Source organism: Ascaphus truei, chromosome 4 (assembly GCF_040206685.1).
Source record: "Ascaphus truei isolate aAscTru1 chromosome 4, aAscTru1.hap1, whole genome shotgun sequence".
Lineage (NCBI taxonomy): Eukaryota > Metazoa > Chordata > Amphibia > Anura > Ascaphidae > Ascaphus > Ascaphus truei.
Genome location: NC_134486.1, coordinates 108,116,060 through 108,139,913, shown reverse-complemented (window position 1 = coordinate 108,139,913; position 23,854 = coordinate 108,116,060). Strand labels below are relative to the sequence as shown.

Below are 23,854 nucleotides of genomic sequence, written 5' to 3'. Positions count from 1 at the left end.
GTAATGCTATGGGCAGTTTGGTTTCATCCATTAATTATCACTGATAACGATCAGTTGAGTTAACCTGTCCTTGTAATTGCTTTATTTAGTAACTATAGTTGCTAAACAGATAACAATTATAGCATAAGCAACAAATGTCTAAATAGAGACATGAGCGAGTTTATACACCAACTTAGGCATTTGTAAGAGAGACGATCATGTGTCATCAGCATTACCATAGAATAGCACACCACACAGTGAGCTATATATATACATCTGCAGTATTCTCTTGCTTAGTGTATGGTCATCACCATCCTAGTACTGTATATATAGAAGACCTCTTCCCAAATACAAAGAGGCCACTATTTCATAGACTGATGATTATTCTTACATCGTACTTATACTTATAATTACACGTACTGCAGAATCTGTATTGTGTATCTGCAGTCACTTTAGACACCATTGGATATAGGGTTTCTTTAGTAATAGGTATTTATTTTGTATATACACTATCACTTTATGTATAGTGATCTAGATATTTGTATGTCTATGAGTACATGACCCTCCACCACCTCCTCCCAGTAGCTACCGTACAGGATCCCAGCAGCATTAACAATTATCGCTAGATTTATGTGCATATTTGTTAAGTAGCACTAATGTGAATTAGGTTTTAAACAGCATTTTTCTTGTTAATTAATATTTGATGTATTCGTGGGGATGGGAAACCATCTCTTTCCAGTGAATTATATATTGAGTTTCCTTGTTAACTAGAGGTTGAGTGAACGCTTTCAAATGGAATACTTTTAGTTCTTCTATTTCAATTCCCAGCATAAAGTAAATCTAGGAATATTAGAGAATTTCACAAATTACAAAGCACATTGGTTTAATACTTGGCAAATCGCTTGTAAACTGGCTTGCAGCTTTTTTTCACAGCTCAATAAAGTTTCAGCATGAAAATTATAAAATCATAAAAATTATACTGACCCAAATGAGTATTAGTTCAACCAGTCTAAATTTGGCACAAGACTCTACCCCGGGTAGCATCCTTGGCCCTTCTCAGTGAGTGCCCTCACTAAGTTCAAGTCTGGGGACCCAGTTGACCCTTGGTGGGTGAAGTTATTAATTTAGGAAATTTACTCTATCATAAATCATTGCTTATATTTTGTTGCGTATGATCTATCTTTGCTTGTTGAAGATTTTTATAATAAATCATGTTTCTTTTTATTAAAAGCCGATGGTGCCCACTTTGATTTCCTAATCCTCCACTCCTGGCTGCACTGCTCAAGAACTCCTGGAGCCATCTACCATCTCCCTGAGACATATCCTGGACCAGCCAGACCACTGAGTACTGCCCACTAATCACCTGGTGGGTTGACCACTGTCCACCTTACCCACCTGGCCAGGTGGGTTACACTTAAACGGTTGAAAACCACTGAGTTTAAGAATAATGTAAGGAGAGTTAAAATAACAGCATGACTATGTATCCTCCAAATTAAGTAGTAGTTTTACCTATAGCAACTGTATCAAGTACATATAAGAAACTTTCGTTTATACTGTAAATCAGTAAATGATGCATATTATCAGACAAACTTGGACAGCCGCAGTCCAAACTTGACAAGAAAGCAAGTCCTTCTCGATAGTCCGTTTCACCAAATTGTTTTGTGATGTGCGTTTTTATCATAATAGAAATCAGGAAATAGACAAGTGCCAAGCTCAAAACTAAAAGCATACAGCATATGCATCAGAACCATTCATGTTGCTGGTATGTGGAGTAATTTGGAACAAGCATTTGTTTTAGCAAAGATATATCAATGGAACCCTTTGCCCTGCTTATGCCATTGAACAATTTTGTTAATGTGCATATGAGTAATGGGAGGTTCTAGGGAGGACATACAGTACTTGAAAAAAACCATAGTGGATCATCACTCAAAAAATAAATCAAAGAAAATTACAGATTTTTGGTCTCACCAAGTATTTTCTTGTAACGCTTGACTGCCCGCAGACCTGGCCAGTCCCCAGTACTGGGGTGGGTAAGGGTATAACACGCACCCACAGCAGTGAGGGCATGCCCGGAGGGTGGTCTGATGCGTTGCCGGGTCTGGTGAGAAAGGGTTAGCCTGATACTTGCCGCGTCCGGGGCGCCAGGGGTCCGAAGGTAGAGATCCGAAAGGTCAAGAGCAGGAGAGAGCAGCGTAGTGAGGTCCAAAGCCGAGTCCAGGGAGTAGCGAGGTAGACAAAGTCTAACGAGAGCCGAGGTCAAATCCAAGGGTATCAAACGAGGGCAGTGACTGGAGCGAGAGCTGCAACACAATAGAGAGCCAGGCATAGACCTCTGTACTACAACAGCCACAGGAAAACTATGCAGAGTGAGGAAGGAGAGGGCAGACAGGAACTATAAATGTTGGAGAACCAATAGGAGCAAGAGGCGAAGCGGGGGCTTGACTGAGCGGTCCCAGAGATAGGTTTAGAGGCCTGGTGTGGTGTTCCCTAGTGGGAATAGCCTCCAGCTGATGGGAGGTGGAGCCAAGGCTGCAGGAGGAGTGTAGAAGAGGACGGGTGCGCGCGTGTCCTGTAACACTCCCGCATGCGCGCCCCTGCAGCGTGTGGGCGTTGGCGGTGTGTGCCGGGGAGGAGCGGTGCCTGACCGGAGCAGGTAAGGAGCTGGCGGGGAGGGGGCCTGGGATGAGCGGCAGTACTGGGAGCCGGGATGATGGCTACCCGCTGTAAGGCACGTGTCCCCCGATCCATTACAGTACCCCCCCTTGAGGATCGGACTCCGGACGATCCTCCCAAGGTTTATGAGGAAATTTCCGATGAAATTGTTTAAGTAGAGCTGGAGCGTGAATGTGATGACAAGGTACCCAAGAACGTTCCTCCGGACCATATCTCTTCCAATGAACGAGGAATTGAAGTTTGCCCCTGGAAAGTCGTGAATCAAGAATGACTGGACTTCAAATTCTTGTTGCCCCTGTATCACGACTGGGTTGGCTCTATGAGGACGGTCCCGAAAATGTACATTCTGGAAGAAGGGTTTCAGGAGCGAAACGTGGAACACTGTGGGTATCCTCATGGTGGGAGGTAGCAAAAGTCGATACGCTACAGGGTTGATCCGTTCGAGGACCTTGAAGGGACCCAAGAATCTGGGCGCCAGCTTCTGAGAAGGAGTTTTAAGCTTGATATTTTTAGAGGAAAGCCAGACTCTGTCCCCAGGTTTATACTCCGGTGCCACCTGACGTCGCCGATCCGCTTGGACCTTCTGTTTTTGGACGGCCCCTTGCAAGGCTTTTTGGATCCTCTTCCAGGAGTCTTGAAAATTAGAGACTTGGATATCTGTTGCCAGTACACCAGACGGAATGGAAGAGAGGGGAAGACTGCTAGGGTGGAACCCATATTTAATGAAGAATGGCGACTCTTGCGTGGATTCATTCCTCAGCAAATTAATCGCGAACTCCACCCAGGGTAATAGATCTACCCAGTTGTCTTGAGATTCCAACACGAAACATCTGAGATACTGCTCCAAGGTCTAGTTCATTCTCTCCGTCTGGCCGTTGGTCTGTAGGTGATAACCCGAGGAGAAGAGGAGGGATATGCCAAGTCTCTGAGAAAATGCTCGCCAAAACTTAGAAATGAATTGTGTGCACCTGTCCTAGACAATGGTGAGTGGAACGCCGTGTAGCCTGAAAATGTCTTTAGAAAATACGTCGACCAAGGTAGCCGAATTGGGAAGACCCTTGAGGGGTACAAAGTGTGTGTGCTTGGAAAATCTGTCCACTACTACAAGGATCGTATTCATCCCTTTAGAGGGTGGGAGTTCCACAATAAAGTCCATGGATATATGTTTCCAAGGCCGTTCAGGGATGGGAAGGGGCAGGAGAAGCCCAGATGGTTTGTGTCGGGCGGACTTGCTCTGAGTGCACACAAGACAAGCTCTCGTGAAATCAAAAATGTCTTTGCTCATTTTAGGCCACCAAAAGGTCCGTTTGATTAAATCCAATGTCCTTTTGAAGCCCAGGTGGCCAGCCGATCTGGAAGAATGCCCCCACTCCAGGATCTTGTGGCGAAAATGTGGAGCAGCGTACAGACGTCCTTCTGGCACCTTTATTCTCCTAGGGATATGAGCCTTGGCTTTGGTGATCTCATCCAGGATATCAAAAGTATTGGCAAAAATGATATATTTGGCAGGCAGAATGGTCTCCAAAGTTTCATTAGATCTCTCCTCTGTAGAGAACTGGCATGAAAGTGCATCGGCCTTAATATTCTTGGTACCAGGAATATACGAAATCGTGTAATTGAATCGGGAGGAAAACAGTGTCCAACGTGCTTGACAGGATCCCAGACGACGAGCCCCCTCAATGTACAATAAGTTTTTGTGATCGGTGAGAATTTCCACTGGCTCTTTGGTACCCTCGAAGAGGTGTCTCCATTCTTGCAAGGCTAACTTGATTGCCAAGAGTTCTCGGTTCCCGACATCATAATTTCTTTCGGCCGAAGAGAATTTCCTTGAAAAGAAACCACAAGGATGGAGTTTTTCTTGAGGTGAGGACCTTTGCGAGAGTACTGCCCAAGCTCCAACATCGGAAGCGTCAACTTCAAGGGTAAAAGGAAGAGATGTGTCTGGGTGACGAAGGATGGGGGCGGAGACGAAGGCTCTTTTGAGGAACTCGAAGGCTTTGATGGCATCAAGGGACCATGCTGATGGGTCAGTCCCCTTCTTGGTAAGGGCGGTAATGGGCAGAGCAATAGTGGAAAAATTAGAGATACATTTCCGATAGTAGTTTGAGAACCCAAGGAAACGCTGGATGGCTTTTAGGGAATTCGGTAACGGCCAGTCTAGAACAGCCTTCAACTTCTCAGGATCCATGGTGAAGCCTTTGTCGGAAATTATATAGCGTAGGAAGGCTGTGGATGATTGGTGGAAGAGACATTTCTCCATCTTCGCATAGAGGCTATTTGCGCGAAGCCGAGCGAGGACCACCCTGGTAAGATGTATGTGCTCCTCAAGGTTTCTGGAGAAAATGAGGATGTCGTCTAGGTATACTATGACGAAATTACCCAAAATGTCCCGGAAGATGTCATTCATAAATTCTTGGAAGACAGCTGGGGCGTTGCAGAGGCCAAACGGCATCACGAGATATTCATAATGGCCCGTGCGTGTGTTGAATGCAGTCTTCCACTCGTCACCCTCCCGTATTCGGATTAAATTGTAAGCTCCTCTCAGGTCAAGTTTGGAGAATACAGAGGCTCCTTGGAGCCGGTCAAAGAGTTCCAAAATTAGAGGAAGGGGGTACCGTTTTTTAACTGTGATTTTGTTAAGCCCACGAAAGTCGATACAGGGTCTTTAGGAGCCATCCTTTTTCTTCACGTGGGCAGGGACTGGAGCGAGAGCTGCAACACAAAAGAGAGCCAGGCATAGACCTCCGTTCTACAAGAGCCACATGAAAACTATGCAGAGCGAGGAAGGAGAGGGCAGACAGGAACTATAAATATTGGAGAACCAATGGGAGCAAGAGGCGGAGCGGGGGCTTGACTAAGCAGTCCCAGGGATAGGTTTAGATGCCTGGTGTGGTGTTCCCTAGTGGGAACTGCCTCCAGCTGATGGGAGGTGGAGCCAAGGCTGCAGGAGGAGTGTCGCGCGTGTGCCCTGTAACACTCCCACGCGCGCGCCCCTACAGCGTGTGGGCGGAGGCGGCGTGTGCCACGGAGGAGCGGAGCAGCGCAAGACTGGAGCGGATAAGAAGCTGGCGGGGAGGGGGCCTGGGAAGAGCGGCAGTACTGGGAGCCGGGGTGACAGGGACCCGCTGTAACGCGCGTGTCCCCCGATCCCTTACACTTCTTTAATGTATCAAAAGAAGCAGCAATAGAGACAAATAGCAGCACACACAGGAAAAGGAACAATTATCAAACATAAAGTGATATAAGTGCACAAAAGAGCAATATTTCAAGGCTCCCTGACCCCTTTTTCAGGCTTATTGATAATGTCCATCCAAGGAGGTTTAAATAGGTCCTATGGACACATATGTGCCCCTGCTCAGTGTCTCTGAGACATATTGCTGCTTTATTTCATACATCAAAAAAGATACAGTACTTGGTGAGAACAAAAAAGGAAAACGTCTCATTTTTGTTTGATTTACTTTTTGAGTGCTGATCCAGTTTGATTTTTGTATAGTTGTATACTGTACATCTAGCGGTATAGATGCAGAATCATAACACCTCCACCTGAATTATAGTTGACAGGGTGAGTGCTAGAGAATTCTATATTTTTAGGAAATACTTGATGTCCATATTGTATTGTGATGTACTGTATCCATTTCTAAATTGCCTTTTAGGACTTGAAGTGTTATGTTAAAGAGTATATGAGTATGCAACTTTGCAGATTCTGGGCCACGTCATTGGTAAGTTGCATGAGACCTTCTTCTTGGACTTTATACAATATGAATCCCTTCAATCAACAGGTTTTTATGTTATTGTGTTACACAGTTTCCATATTGGTTAGCCTATTGATTACTATTGGGATGTAAGGCAGGGTGGTTTGGCCCTCTGCTTAAAAGCTAGAAAACAGGCCAGGAAATCTTAAAAAGCCTTTAAAAAACACCAACAAAAAAAATCTAATCAAAAAGAAAAAATATAATTTTAATTTCTTTCTGCATGAGAGTTTCCTTTATCATGCTAAGAATATACCAATTTTGATCTGACTCTGTGGGACCTTTTGCAAATATGTTCTCTTAAGTGTATTGCTTTTCTGCATTTAATTTTTTAATCTCACTTTGCACTTGTGGGTAAATTGCCAAGAGTAGAATGAATCAGCTATTGTTCCTCTAAAATGACAGATCATTTTACGGTTCTCATGAATGTACTCACATACCAAGAAGTTTCGATAACCAACCCTAAACCAGTAAAACTGGTATTATATATTTGTTATATGCAGAGGTTACACAAGCTGGGCAGATTAAAGGATATCTTTATAGATTGCTTACCTGTTGTTGATATACACTAGGTGATGAACACAGGCCATTATCTATGACATGGGGCTAATGATTGTCATCTTCTAGTTAAACAGGACACCGAGGGGCAATTTAGTGAGAGAGTTTCATTATATGTTCAAATAATATCCACCACATATTGTATATTCAACCATAGCGTCATCCCTGTGAAGATAAATATATTTTGCCCTTCCATTTTGTGCCCACATTTATTGTTAGCTGTAATGTATAATAATGTGTTTACATATACAGCAGGGCCCCAGTATGCGGTGGGTTCCGTTCTAAGGACCCGCCGCAAATTGAAAATCGCCGGAACTGACGATTTTCGTTATGTGCGCATGCACAGACCAGCAACGCCCTGCTCTACGCATGCGCATCATCGGCAAACACCTCATTCTGCGCACGCGCGACCACGGACCGGTCCGTTCTGCGCATGCGACCTCGTCCCAACCCGTTCTGCGCATGCGGCCGGTTCTGCAGACGGAGCGGCCCCCTTCTTGGTAGCGCCATATCGGCAGATCGACAAAAAGCGGGGCGCGGAGAAGAAGCAGGGCCTTGCTGTAGCACTGACAGCCCACATAGAGATTTCAGGCACATTAGGCATACATTCTGGAATCTGTGGTACACAGAGAGACATTGTTTGGGATCAGTACCCTTTGAGAATTATTATCAAAATGTGTCATCTGGGGAATTGTGTGCACTATGGTACAGTTAACCATCAATACCCAGTAAGAATATGAGAACACATTACCACACATGGCCAGTGTTGTCACATATTTATAAAATCTCGGTAATTTTTCTTATCATCTGTGGTATCAGAAAGTGTACATATTAACATAGATGAAACTAGGAGCGAGAGAGACTTGAGGAGGGAGGGGAGAGAGTCTTGGGGATGGTGGGAGAGAGACTTGGGGAAGGGAGGGAGAGAGAGACTTGGGGAGAGACAGGGAAGAGGAGTAGAGACTTGGGTAATGGGAGACAGATTTGGGGAAGGGAGAGAGAGACTAGGGGAAGGAGAGAGAGGGACTTGGGGAAGGAGAGAGAGAGACTTGGGGAATGAGAAAGAAGACTTGAGGAAGGGGGAACGAGAAAGATTTGTGGAAGGGGAGAATGAGAACGATTTGGGGAAGAGGGGAAGTGTGCAAGATTTGGTGAAGGGAGGGCGAGAGAGTTAGAGAAGGCTGGTGAGAGAGACTTGGTGAAGGGGTTGAGAGAGACATGGGGAAGAGGGGTAAGAGAGACTTGGGGATGGGGGGAGTGAGAAAAACTTGGGGAAGGAGGTAGTGAGAGAGATTTGGGTGAATTGTGATGGATTGTGTGTATTGTGGTTCAGTAAACCATCAATACTCAGTAGGAATATGAGAACACATTACCACACCTGGTCAATGTTGTCCCATATTTACAGAAGCTCTGTCATTATTCCTATCATCTGTGGCATTAAAATGTTTACTTATTGACAGAGGTGGAACTAGATGAGAGACTTGGGGAGGGGGGAGAGAGACTTGGAAAAGAGTGGGAAGTGAGACATGGGGATGGGGAGGAGTGAGACTTGGGCAAGGGTGGGACTGAGACTTGGGGAAGGGTGGGAGTGAGACTTGGGGAAGAGTGGTGTGAGACAGACTTGAGGAATGGGGGAGTGAATGAGACAAACTAGGGAAGGGGGGAGTGAGTGAGACTTGGGGAAGGGGGAATTGACATAGACTTGGGGAAGGGGGAGTGAGAGGAATTTGGGGAAGGGGGAGTGAGAAAGACCTGGGAAAGGGGGGAATGAGAGAGACCTGAGGATGGGGAGAGTGAGAGACTTGGGGAGGGAAGTAGATTTAGAGAGATGTGGGAAAGGGGAGTGGAGTGAGAGTCTTTGGAAAGGTGAGGGAGAGTGCGGCAGTTGGGGGAGGGAGGAGTGAGAGAGACTTGGGAAGGGGAGAGAGACTTGGGGAGGGTGGAGACTTGGCAGAGGGGTGAGAAACTTTGGGAGGGGAGAATGAGAGAGACTTGGAGAGAGGAGTGAGCAAGGATTGGGGGAGAGGGGGAGTGAGACAGTTGGCAGGGAGAGGAAGGGTGAGAGTGACTGATGGGGGGCAGGGGAGTGAAAGAGACTGGTGGGGGGAAAGAGGGAGTGAGATAGACTTGTGGGGTTGGAGGGGGAGTGATAAAAACTGGTGGGGTCGGTGAGAGAGATTGGTGTGGGGGAATGAGGGAGTGAGAGAATAGGAGTGGGAGGGAAAATGGGGGATAGAGGGTAAGTGTGTATGTGGGGGAAAGAGAAAAAGCGTAGGAGAGATAGAACATAGAAAAGATTCACAAATAAAGTTCAAAATTTCAGGATTGTTTTGCCTTGGTTCTATTTTAAAAAAAATTGAAGGGTGGGGTGACGCTTCTGCTAGGACTTGTAAAAATACCTAGTTCCTCCTCTGCTTATTCAAGTCTAGCACCACAGATATAATACATTTGAATTATTGGATTTTACTAATTGATATGTCTGACTTTTTTCAGTTATTAAAAAAAGCACACATACTGTATACAGTACAAACGATTAATTAACATTTGAAAATGTAAAAGACACAGAAATAAGATGTCAGTTGGCGATTGAAGAAGATGGAATTTTTGTATTATTCTAGTATTTAAAAAAAGCAAAAATTCCTATTTTAGTCATTGTTTACAGTAATTCTTGTTTTGCAGGTTTGGCGGGCTGATGAGCATCAACACTGGGTATGGGCAGAGAACACATCCAGCAATACTGTCAGACGATGGTATGTAATTCATGCATCTATTTATTTTTACATATGTGTTTTAACCAGGTTTAATAGAAACTGGCAAGCACAGAAATGCAATGGCACGCATATGCCTGATCAACCAGGTCCTATGGAAATACGCATTCGCAGAAATTCAATGACACCCATAGAAACACATGCATACTGTACCTCACATGTAATTCGAAGACTATACTACTGTATTTATTTGCGATTATTAATATACACTATTCTCTCTTTACAAGTGAAAATGTCCGAAGGAAAGCCAGGCCAGAGAAGATGTTGAATGAAGAAGATTGTACATTTGGAAGAAGAGCGAAGAAGTTTGTATTATTGTATTTTTCATAAAGTTATTTACTGTAATCTAATAAAAATATTACATTTTTTAAAATACTTTTTAGTCATCTGATGTTCTTAGGGGAATAAGTGATGGGTTACATTTAAATATCATTACATATCAGATCGTATCATATGTAATGAAAGGAAGTAATATGCAAGTTACATTGCATTTAGATTTTGAAGACACACTAGCACACTAGCATCTACTACCATTTCTGTAGGGTATTGCAACCAAAGTTAAAATTCCAATGTCCCGGTGGCAACACATTCGCGGGTCAGCTGACAACAGTCAAAAAATGTGTGGCGTGGGATACACCTCCCGCAAAGACAAATGTGCCAGGAAAACGTGTTCGTCTATACAATAGTGTACCCAATATAATTAATAATGACATATACAACTGTATGAGAGCTTTTCTCTACTTATACAGTACATCAACCTGGGCTTGTATCACAATATCAAAATATAAAATGTGGACAGTAATTCTAAAGCACTACATGATTAACAAATATGCATCCATTACCCAATATATGTGAGTGGGTGTAATTATAAGTCAAAAATTTTATAGAAACACAGAAAATCATTTTGGCAATATAAGAACTATTACTTAAATCTTAATTTAGACCTTACTAAAAATATAAAAATAGTTAGTCAATCAACTCCTTTCTAACCCTACATTAATTTATTTTAGTCTAACTAAAAATGCAGTTCTTTACCTTATTTATACTGTACCACTGAGGCATTTGAACCTCTCTATCATATCTCCATGACCAATATTTTGCTTTCCTGCTGAATCCTGAACTTACTCTTCTATATTCCATATCCAACATCTTGTTCCGAAAATCCACATAGCAATTTGAGCTTTGTTGCTCAATTCAATATTATATCCGCTGACTCTAACTTGTTGACAAGTCTCTGGAAATATAATTTTTCATTGTGTAAATTCTGCTACAGACCATAATGGTGCACTATGTCATTAGTGGTTGTCAAATACGCTCTACAGGGGCGTAAGGTAAGGTGTCATTTCTTGGGGCATAAGGACCAGAAAGCACCCAAACCCTACATTATAAATGCAGTAAAACGCACTGTAAAGAAGGGTGGAAAAAAATGTTTCACAATGGTCTTACACAAAACATTCCACTCCAATTTTCCTAAAATTTGGAATTTTTTGGGCCACTTTTACTAAGTATCACCAATCCAATCACAGCTGTAATTCAAGATTATTATGTCACGTGGGTTACTGCTGTAAAGCGTTATGTACACGGATGGCAATATATATACAAAGATATACATACATACATTACCAGCTTGTGCCTTTTTATTTATAAAAGAAAATCAGCCTGCTGTTGAAATGCTTGATTACCCCATAACAATGATTGTGAGGTTAAATGACAGAGATATTACAAGGCTAGTACAAGAACAAGCTACAGCTATAATAGGATATACAGCAGGGCCCCGCTTCTCGGCGCCCCGCTTTTCAGCGATCCGCCGATACGGCGACACCGAGAAGGGGGCCGCCATCTTGGTTCTTAAATCGCGCATGCGCAGAATGGGCGGTTGCGCCCGGCGCGCATGCGCAGACCGTAGTTTGCGTGCGCATAGCATAGGTCGCGCATGCGCAGAACGGCAAAAATGCCAATTTGCGCTTTCAAAAACAACTGAAAATTGCCGGATTCACTTTCCGGCGATTTTCACTATACGGCGGGCCCCTGGAACGGAACCCGCTGTATACCCGGGGCCCTCCTGTACTGTATAATCATGATATACAGTACAGGTACTATAAGAGAGAATATTCAGATCAAAGGTTGTCACAATCAGTTTTGATTGGACTACCAGAGATTGTACAAATGCTAAACAGAACACGTGTTTAATAAACCAGAGTTAATTTTGCCGAAGTTAACAGTAAAACACAAGTACCACAGGTACAACCAATACTTTATCACAACAGGGATACGGAGAAGACTCCTAGCTGTTTAGGTGGAGGGCACAGCCGAAGCTATCTTACCCTCGTTGTCCTCCGGGATCTGTACATGAGACTAAATAAATAGTCCACGTTAGTCTCAGTAACCGAGACCAACTCACCATGCAGGGTCTAGTCACCGACCAATGCACTGACAGCAATTCTCGCATCAAGTCACAGAAACAAGAACTGAAAAACTCTGACAAGGGGCAGCAGTTATAGGATTCTAACGTATAGGGAGCCGTCGCCAAGCCTGGGGGAAACAAAGGAAGCGATAAGGGTAGAATTGTTCCTCATGGTGGGGTGGCGAATTTCCTGAGTTCTGCATATGGCCCAGGTACTCCAATGTCCTTACCTGGGTGCCGGGGACCCGGGAACATAGGGCAATATGCCAAAATATGGTCATGCCTATTCCCAGTATGGTACATGGGATACAGACTTAGGCAGTGTGGGGAAACAAAGGGCAGAACTGTCAGAAGTGCAGGTGTAAATAAAGATATTACTCTGACGGCTTGGAGTACTTCTCACCTAGAAATGCAATGGGGAACGTCGGTGCTGCACAACAGATCTGGAACAAGTGCAGATTAAGCCCCTCCCATCCCTGAATACTGTGCAGAGCAGTATCACTGCTTTCACCAAATAAAATATCAGATGCATTACAGTACATACAATGCATGGGGTAAAAAAGCACCACTGCTTAAACAAATGCACCACACAATACAATGTATAATGCAAGAAAAAGGGCAAAACCCGGGTATCCAACATTGCCCCACGGTTACTGGGCAGGATGGCCTGTAGGCGAGGTCAGACAGTAGTCCACACATGCAGTTTCAGGGTAAATCAAATGTTGAGTGGTTTTATTTCTCCACAACACAAATACACATTTGGGCACACTGTCCCTTTAAGGCAAAACAAAACTCATAAAAAGAACACCTACTCCCCATAGGGAGATCTTGCTAAACATTCCAGGCCCTATTTATCGGGCTGGCTGGCTTTGTCTAGTTCCCAACCCAATAACATATACCACAATAGTTATGGAACAATATTAAAGTCCTAACTGTATCTTTGTTTGGGAATCTCTGTCCCTAGAGACAGTTTAGGACATCCTTCTGGAAAGGAGCTTGCACAGGACAGCTCTGTAGTCTGAGTCAGCCACCTACTACAAGAAGTAGCCTCCTTATCAAGCTGGTTGTCAGCTGTCTCAGCTTACTTCCTGATTGCCCAAGTATTCTTACTGGGTTAACCTTCTGAGTGCTGGATGAAGGACTCAGATTTATGTTTCATAGACATAATTATCAGTATCTGACTTCACCCTGTCACAGTTAACCTGATGAGAATAGGCATTTCTGGATGCCTGGATGACTATTTCGTCACAAAGGTCTTGAAAGATCCCATAATGCAAGTTTAAATAAGCATTTCATATGCATTAGAGAGTGTCTTCTATAGTGTTATCAATGTAAGTGAATCATCCTTCTATATGGCTTCCTGTCAAACCCTTAGGCAATTTTCCACGTGGAAAATGTTTTGCTATTAAATATTTACATAAGGATCACACAACTTTCTTCTCCTCCACACCATCTAGTCCACACATTATCAAGGACTGTGTATCTAGATCAACAACACATGTTGTATACATCCTTGAGCATCCCTGTGATCTCCTATATGTTAGGAGGACCAAGAGACACTTAATGAGGCGAATACTGGAACATGTATGCAATATTAGAATTGGTTTCGACAAACACAGTGTTTCACATCATTTCAAGATTTGCCTTAACCAGGATCTGAAATGTCTTCAATACAAAGGCATTCAGTTTGTTCCAGTTGATAGAAGTGGAGGGGATAGGGTTAAAGCACTTTCAAAGCAAGAAAGTTATTGGATTTTTCAACTCAACACTATGGTTCCTGCAGGGTTAAATGAGGATCTTGATATCCTCTCCCTTTACTAAATATGTACTAGAATATGTACACTATCAAACACCAATTTGGATGTTGATATGATTATCCAATATTTATCCAAAATGTGGGCTCTCTCTCCCCTCTAGTTTATTTCAATATTCTTGGTGGTACTTCCTCCTTTACTCCCTCTTGATATTTGAGGGGGCTTGTCTCTGATTGGAATCCAATTTTTGGGGTCACCTTCAAATTATTTATCAACAGTCTGCCTTTACCTATCCCCAAGTGGTACGTGGTGGTCTATTTTCACCCCAATCAGTCTATCATCAACAATTGGTATACTTCTTTATGCTCCACTTCTCTAGCTTCTAATAAGTTCTTGGGAAGCCCTAATTCATGGTTCATTGTATTTATGAATATTCATGACAATTTGAGGGGATTTATACCATCTATAAACATATGAACTCATTGTTTCTATCTCTCCATAGAGATTCTCTTAATTCACTACGATGTGTACAGTATATGCCATTTATGTTTTTTTTTTTTTTAATTTTAACTCATTTTTTATTATATAAATTCTGTGTTTTATATTGTGTCTTTTTAGAGAGGTATTATTATGTCAATTTACCGCTCTTGTTAATTTGTATGACTCAATCAGGTTGCTATGCCTCAAGTATTAACACCTGGGACTCCAACCAATACCAAGGTTCTTATGGGTTTAAATAGCACATATTCTCACTCTGTGGTCATCCCTGATGAAGTAGCGCCTGCTACAAAACACATTAGATGTTACTTTGGTCTATTTTATACTGGCCTCATTGAGCCTTTTCTCAACTTGTTCATTTGAACTTTTTCCATTGGCACTGAATCTATTTGATTTGAGTTACTCAGGCTCCCGTCTATGCAGTGACATCCTCTCTGAACGCCTCCCTTTCAGCTGTTTCCCAAACGGAGATCACTTCAGCTTGAGCTGCTAAGCAGAGTGGGATAAGAGGTGTGGACACCTTGAAACAGGGAGCGGGTGCCTTCCCTACCGGAACCGATGCCCCTAGCACAACAGTGAACATATGTACATTTTAAACCGGGAGCGGGTGCATTCCCTACCGAAATAAACTTTCTAAAACTGCAGCATTTGTGGGACTTTAAGCCATCTCACTGTCGACACCAGTGCAATTGAGTTCTCCTGCAGGATTCCACCAATCCGGTGATACATACAATGGTTCGACACTAGGAGAACTCTTGATGGTTATCTGACTGATACTATGTTTCTATTTTAATATGTGTAGTTAAAACACTTTTTTACCAACCATTTTCGTTTGCCTATTGTATATGGGAGTTTGCGCTGGTCTTTTTTCACCATTTCTAGTTTCTGATGTATGAAAGAGAAAACTATAACTGTGCCCCAATTGTGTGACAGATAGTGACTTAAATATATACAATTGTGTAAATATATCATCTCAATAACAATTATAGAAAGTGCACCCAAAATAATATTTTGCACTCAAAAAAATCTTTTTAAACGTAGTGATAGTGTAACAAAAACTGTTGTTGCTAAACCTCATAAATAATGTGATAAAGTTTGCTGCTCATCAGGACAGATGGCTCGGCATCATGAAGATCACATGAAAAGAATAAAAGACAGCGCACAACTTTTCATAGTGTATAAATCTATATATAATAAAGCACTAATATGGTGGCATGATATGCACGTACAAAATAAATCAATTGTATAGGCAGGGCATGTTTTTGATACATGTTTCCGCTCGGGTGTCAGTGAAATCGCTAACTGAAAAATGACTGTCCTCATAAGCTCCCACTCCGGTCGGTGTAGACACTCCTATTTCAGGCTGCCCAGATCTCCGTATATGTGCACGGGCTAGCAAATGTCCACACAGCAACAGAATCACACCCGGTAGGGAATCAGGATACACAGCGGATCGGCGGAACAAACTAAACACCAACTGTTGGCTCTAAGGTATTCCAAAGTACAAGCCACAGCTCCACCAGTGCTACCAGGCGATGCTGCTGACATCACTAGACTGCGACGCACTAAGGCAACCAACTAGCGCTGACTCAGGGAAGCAAACCGCAAGCTACCGGATACGCTTATAGCAATGTTCAGGGGAAATAGACGTGGTCTGCTTTGGAGGGGCTCAAAGGCTTACAACACTTTGGCCAAAGAGTAAACTAAAAGACAATTTTATTCAAAAGATATCTATATATATATATATATATATATATATATATATATATATATATATTTAGGCACAGTACCGTGTATTAGTGTCATTGGATGTAGCACTGAGCCCTGTCTGTGTTTCATGTTCTGTCTCTGGTTTTAAATATATGTAGCCAGGTCCCCCGCTGTGGCGCTGTCCCCCCCCCCCCCGTGACACTCACCGCGGCAGCAGGGAAGTATTAGCTGTTCGTGGGGAGATGCGGGAGGGTGGGCGTGGATAGCGCGACTCTCTGGCAGGCGGCCGGTTGCCAAGAACGCGTGCGGACGCGTTGCCAGACCGCTGTCGGGTCCGGGTGCAGGGCGCCGCCATAGGGACTTGCGCACGCATGCGCAGAAGACATTTTGGCGCGGGGAAGGCAGGGAAGGTCGCGCATGCGCAGGACGAGCGCGCGAAAGGCCACCAATGAGAGGAGGGCTCTGTAAGGGGACTTCAAGTCCCATGAGCCTCTGGAGTGACCCCATGATGCCAGGGAGCCAATAGGGCTGCAGGAGCTCCCTGCTTGCAAGATATAGATACATTTCACGGGGTTTTGCAGGCAGGCAGTTGGTGACCGGAGCAGCTAGGGGAAGGAGGTAGGGTGCAGGAGTCAGTGACTCTCTGCACTAGGCCAGCAATTCCCCTAGACCCCAGATAGCCCTGAGTCACCCTAGTTGAGTGTTGTAGGGACAGGCCCTAGGTTAGGGACCCTGCCCCATTAGCTATTTGCTAGTTAGGAATCCAGCGGATGCTGTGTTTCCTGCCACGATGCTTGGGCTCAAGCCCTAGCCTTTAAGAGAGCTGGACTATCTTCACGGAAGCCAAGCAAGCAGTGACTGCGGTCTGCGGCCAGCAGACAGATCCTTGCCACGGTACAGACGGTGTGGAGCTGCGGTGATATTATCCATGCCGGAATTCACCCCACGCGTAGGAGGATATCCCGGCGACCCAACCCCAGAGGTATAGCAGCACCCTTGGCTGGAGCCAGGGCAGGTACCGTTATAAAGTGCACCGACAAGGCCTATCATCAGACATAGTGACTGCGCAGTCACACCCGTACATGTATATGACTTGGTAGTGGGATACAGTGGGATTACTGGACATGTGGGTGGGGCAAGGGTATGCATCCAGAGTGATGCACTGTTACTGATATATTGTTTGATGTTATGCAAAGAGGTGTTATTGGAGTCACAGTTCATGCTCAGTAAATACTGTTTATACATATTGTGTGCTGAGTATATATATGTGTCCTGCGAGGAACCATTCCTGCTCTGCTAGGAACCATCGCAGGTGGAGGCGCTGCACCGAGCACAAGGTTACTCTTACTCATACTATAGTTGCCCCAGGTTCCCCGTGGTGGAAGCTCAGCCCTCCTGTGAGCCAACAGGTAACGCACCACACCTGGTAACACTAAGTTCCCCGCACCCACACTATATCTGCGATTGGGTGGGGTGGAATACCCGTTACATTTGGAGGCGCTGCTGAGAGTCAGACCTGGGGTGCCCTATTCAAAACAGTATCACCAAAGATCAGCAACATGGTAATTCCCTCACGTCAAGAGGTCACGTGGGCTACCACCGTCCGTGAACCACCTAAACACGTTGTTGCCGTAGGGAACGTCCCGGCGTTAGTGGCGGAAACTGACATCCGGGACTCACTGAGAAAGCTCTTAGGGCCAGATAAAATATGGTCCCGTGGCAGGATGTTCGACTCTACTTGTCATTGGAGTGCTTTACTCTTCACTGTGGGGCGGGACATATGCCCAGAAGCGGCCCCGAACACTCTAATAGCCCCCGAGTGCCCGCCAGAAGGATACCCCCTTATATACTCGGACTTACCAGTAATAAGGGAAATGTTTTCACTAAGAGCCCCTCCTCAAGATCCAGACGAACCGTCCACCAGTACTTGGACACCACTTGCACCCGTGTCAAGTACCCCAAACCGGGTTGACCGTCCCCAACCCAAAGTCTCCTTTACCCCAAGCTCCCTCATGGAAGCCAATAGTTGGGCTGACAGTCCGCCCTCTCCACCCGACCCCGTACCCCGCGAGGTACACCCCAGGCATATCAGAGAGAGGGTAACGAACGAAGGTTCCATAATGGGGGTGACGCTACCTCAATTCGTAGATGTCTTCACCCTGGCCTCCCAGTCTCAAGGCTACCGGAAACTTAAGGCCTTCTCGGGAGTACTTCCAATACCCCAGGGGGAGGAGGGAATAGACCTTTGGAGGGAGAATGCAGTAAAAGTCGTAGAGGAATGGTCGTGCACTGACACTGTAAAGTGGCAGCGTACTGTATCATGGAATGTCTTAGGCCTCCTGCCTCTACCATTGTGACCATCCACAGGGACCAACCCCCAGAGTTGACGGCGTTGGAAATGGTGGCGTTCCTGTTGGAAGCGTACGGGCTAGCAGAAGACGAAGGAGCGATCTGGACGAAGTACTTCCATCTTTATCAGAAGGAGGGAGAGGACTTGTCGGCTTTTATTCACCGCCTGCAGCTGGTCTTGGGAATCCTCCTCAATCGTCAGCTGATTCCCGCCTCTGGCATGGATGAAGCGCTCCATAAGCAGTATCTGCGGGGATCAAGCCCCACTCACCCCATAGCCAACATGCTCCGCAGCAAGATAATGGACGGGGGCCCCTATAAGTTCACCGAGTTGCTGCGGCAAGTGAAAATACAGGAGGCTCATGTTATGCTACACTCTACCGCTAAACCTAAGAGCCCCTCTGCCTCCAAGGCAAAGGGCTCTACGGAAAAGAAGGAAGATTCTGCTGCCTCATCCAAGGGGTACAAGCCAAGACCCCCCGACCGACCACCTTCCCCGTCCACGGGTCGTCCGGAAAGCCGCCAGGTTGTGTGCTATAACTGCGGTAAGAAGGGTCACGTCCTCCGTAACTGTCCAGAAAGAGAAGGTCATCCAGAGGAACACCCTCCCAATAGAGGGAAATCAGCCCAATCAATGGTCTGCAGTGTACCCGTGGCAGAATCTGATCCAGAACTCCCTCATTCTGGAACCACGGATGCCCCTTCTGACTCTGGCCCCAGTGATGACGCCTCACCCTGTGAAGCTTACAGTCAAGTGGGCCCTGCGGCCATCGTGCCCATTGTACTGGAAGGGATATACGCATTGGCCCTACTGGACACAGGGTCACAAGTGACCATAATATACCGCAAGTTCTATGACCAGCACCTCCAACACTGCCCCCTGAGGCCGGCCGAACATATGAAGGTTAGGGGATTAAGTAATGAAGACTACCCCATCGATGGGATTGTAAGGGTTCAGCTGGAAATACTCCAACTGAACACCGGCAAGAAACACCCCATGCAGGTAGCGGCCATGGTATGCCCGGAGCCCCAAGACCAGTGCAAGTACCCAATCATCTTGGGAACCAATGCGGATATAGTACAAGCTGTAATCCGAGCCTACTTGAAAGAGACCAACGAATTGCCGCTGGCCAATTCGCTCCTAGACCCCATCTTACGAGAAGAGTGCCACCGGGTATATGTCTTGGAGCGTCATGGGGACCTCTACAATCGTCAACGCGGACTGACGACCATATTACCAGGGGGAGTGCAAAAGATGGCCATCTGGTGTTGTTATCCTGACCGAGATGAGAACGACCAACTGTTCTCGCTGGAGAGTACGCCTGAAGAAGAAGAGGTTCAGAGAGGGTATAGAGTACTACCCGAAGTGAGGGAATCGACGGCTAAGATCCCTCTACGAACCCACGTGTATGTGCAGAATCTCTCCCCCTTTCCGATGGAATTTGATGCCGATCAGAAGTTGGGATGCATATATCCGGTCAGCCCGGTGGAAACCACGCCACAGGTGAAGGCGGCGGCCGTGGATGAGCGGGTAGTCGATCTGGACTTCAACTTCGGCGAGTCGACGCTGTCCACCGAGTGGAAAGAATGGTTGACCACCCAGCTGCTTCAACGACGACATGTGTTCTCCACGAGTGAGATGGATGTGGGGTGCAGTCGCAGTGCCCAACATACCATTCGAATGAGTGATGCCACTCCCTTCCGGGAACGTTCTTGTCGCATCGCCCCTCGAGATGTGGACGATGTGAGGAACGCCATACAAGACATGGAAACCGCTGGGATTGTGACGGAGTCTCGGGGACCTTACGCGTCGCCCATAGTGGTGGTGTGGAAAAAGAACGGGTCCGTACGACTGTGTGTCGACTACCGAACTCTGAACAATCGTACGATACCGGATCAGTACAACCTCCCGCGCATTGAAGAGATCCTGAATGCGCTGAATGGAAGTCACTGGTTTAGCGTGCTCGATCTCCGATCTGGGTACTATCAGGTGCCTATGAATGCGGAAGACCAGGAGAAAACAGCTTTCGTCTGCCCCTTGGGATTCTACCAATTTACACATATGCCCCAAGGTATATGTGGGGCGCCTGCTACCTTCCAACGGCTGATGGAGAAGACTATCGGAGACATGAGCCCGCGGGAGTGTCTGGTATACCTGGGTGACATCATTGTCTTCGGAAGAACTCTAGAGGAGCACGAAGAACGGTTGCTGAAAGTGATAGACCGTCTGGGGAACGAAGGGTTGAAATTGTCCCTTGACAAGTGCCGGTTTTGCTATACCTCCGTGACCTACGTGGGACACATCATGTCCGCCCAAGGGATCGCCACCGACCCCGCCAAGGTAGACGCAGTCGTGAATTGGCCTCGTCCCGAGAATGTCACGGAGCTGCGATCCTTCCTGGGATTCTGTGGGTACTACCGTCGTTTTGTGGAAGGGTACTCTAGTAGGGCGAAACCTCTGAACAATCTGTTGAAGATATACCCCGAGGAAACTGGTAGGAAGGTTGTATCTGCTCGCCAACCGTTTGGTGATAAATCGACGTCGGAGTGTGAACAGGCCTTCTTGAAATTAAAGAAATGTCTGACCGAAGCGCCGGTGCTTGCGTATGCTGATCCTGAACAGCCATATGTTTTGCATGTGGATGCCAGTCTCAATGGACTGGGCGCCGTCCTGCACCAGAAGCACCCCGAGGGCCTTAGGCCTGTCGCCTACATCAGTCGCAGTCTGACCCCCAGTGAACAGAGGTACCCCATCCACAAGTTGGAGTTTCTGGCTCTCAAGTGGGCTATCACCGAGAAGCTCCACGATTACCTGTACGGTGTTACCTTCGAGGTAAGGACGGATAACAATCCCCTCACCTACATCAATATGTCGGCCAAATTAGATGCAGCAGGCCACAGATGGCAGGCCGCCCTCAGCAACTACAGCTTCTCCTTGAAGTATAAGCCGGGACCATTGAATATCGGGGCGGACACCCTCTCCCGAAGGCCAGGACTACTGGCTACTCCAGATGATGAAGAATGGGAAGAACTTCCAGGACCCGGAGTGCGGGCTATGTGTAGAACTGCCGCCATAGTCAACGACCAAGTGGCTTTCTCAGAATTATGAGTGGTCGATTCCTTGGGATCCCAGTCGCAGGCCATCCCCGCCACCTACTGCGACCCAAAAGGGATGCACCTCACGCATGACAAGGTGTTCCGGTGGAAAGATCTGGTAGACTACCAAATACGAGACCCTGTCGTTAGTATCATCCGGCGAGCCGTTGAAAAGAAGAACCCAGCCCTTCTGAAATGTGCGCCCAATGACTTGGTGGCCTTGCTCATGCGGGAATGGGACAAATTCGAAATAGACAATTACTTACTCTACCGGGTGGTGCAATACCACAACCACCCGGATAGGCGACAACTAGTCCTCCCTAAGAATTTACATTACCTGGTGTTGAAGTCCCTACATGATGATCATGGACATCTTGGTATAGACAAGATGTTTGGGTTAGTCAGAGATCGCTTTTTCTGGTCCAAGATGCGAGAGGCCGTTGAACGTCACTGTCGCCGCTGTACTAGGTGTATACAGCGCAAGACCCTGCCTACACGAGCCACCCCCATGGGCCATCTAAAAAGTTCTGGTCCCATGGACCTCGTGTGTATGGACTTTCTGTGCATTGAGCCTGATAGCCGGGGAATATGCAACGTGCTGATCATCACAGACCATTACACTCGGTATGCTCAAGCCTTCCCTACTAAATACCAGAAAGCCATCACCGTGGCGAAGATATTATGGGAAAAGTACTTTGTACATTACGGCCTTCCCAACCGCCTTCACTCTGACCATGGACGGGATTTCGAGAGTACATTGATCAGGGAACTGCTCAGAATGCTGAACATTGCCAAATCGCGAACGACCCCGTATCACCCCGAAGGAGATGCACTGCCCGAACGTTTAAATCGGACCTTACTAGACATGCTCGGAACACTACAGAGTGCTCAGAAATCGGAGTGGAGTCGACACGTGGAGGCCTTGGTGCATGCGTACAATTGCACCAGACACGAGTTAACTGGATTCTCCCCATACTTCCTCATGTTTGGGCGAGAGGCAAGATTGCCAGTGGATGTGCATCTTAGAGTCTCAACGGATGGGATACATAATGCTACCCATTTCAAATATGTGCAACGACTCAAAGACAGCTTGCTGCAGGCGTACCAGCATGCAGAGAAATCCACCGCTAAGCTAAATGCTGACAATAAGAGGCGATACGACCATAAGGTCAGATATCGGGAACTTCGGCCAGGAGACGCTGTGTTGCTTCGGAACTTGGGCATCCCAGGAAAACACAAATTGGCCGATCGATGGAGAGACGGAGTGTATGAAATAGAATCCCAGATGCCTGGCCTCCCGGTCTATCGCATCAAAGACACTGAAGACCAGGTAAAGGTATGGCACCGCAACCACCTTCTCCCCCTTCCACAAGTGGAAGATGAAGAGACCGAGATACTGGCCACACCGCTCAACGGTGAGCTCGACTTATCAGAGCTGGGTCAAGAGACTGTCAATAACGAGACCCACTCTGAAACTCCTGAAGATCCTATGGAAGGACCCTCTCAAAGGGACTGCTCCACAGAAGGGGCATCTCCCGGAGGAGCTACGGGTAAAGGGCCCCGTAGGCCAACGCCTACTAAGGTGGCACCAACAGGCCAGCCTTTGGATCCACAGAGCCCGAGCTTTGTGCCTAGCAGAGACTGTCCAGAGACATTTCTCCCCTCAAGGGAAGAGGCTGAGCCTCAGGACTGTGTTTATTACTCCCCCGAGGGAGTTGCAGAAGAACAGCTCCGACGGAGCCAAAGGGTCAGGTACCCTCCAACTCGGGTAACCTATGATCAAATGGGGGCACCCCATTATGAGGCTCAGCAGTGCTCTCGGAGCAAGATCCAATCTGTCATTGTGATGTTCACTGAAATGTGCAATCTGATCTAGAGACAGTTAAGATTGTATGTGGTGTTGTGCATTTTCATTGTATAACTTCTGTATATAGTTATATTGAGTTGTGTCCCAAGCGAGGACGTTGGGGATTTTACCAGGGGAGGATGTAGCCAGGTCCCCCGCTGTGGCGCTGTCCCCCCCCCCCTCGCGACACTCACCGCGGCAGCAGGGAAGTATTAGCCTTTCGTGGGGAGATGCGGGAGGGTGGGCGTGGATAGCGAGACTCTCTGGCAGGCGGCCGGTTGCCAAGAATGCGTGCGGACGCGTTGCCAGGCCGCTATCGGGTCCCGGTGCAGGGCGACGCCATAGGGACTTGCGCACGCATGCGCAGAAGACATTTTGGCGCGGGGAAGGCAGGGAAGGTCGCGCATGCGCAGGACGAGCGCGCGAAAGGCCACCAATGAGAGGAGGGCTCTGTAAGGGGACTTCAAGTC

The 23,854-nt window shown here is 46.5% G+C and overlaps 1 long non-coding RNA gene across 1 annotated transcript; it reads left to right on the top strand.

The window, feature by feature from the left end:
- Positions 1-937: 937 nt before the first annotated feature.
- LOC142493007 (uncharacterized) lies at positions 938-10,069 on the top strand. Its single transcript, XR_012800963.1, has 4 exons — positions 938-1,382; positions 6,306-6,371; positions 9,639-9,709; positions 9,955-10,069. It is a non-coding gene; the product is annotated as an uncharacterized LOC142493007 (long non-coding RNA).
- Positions 10,070-23,854: the final 13,785 nt, after the last annotated feature.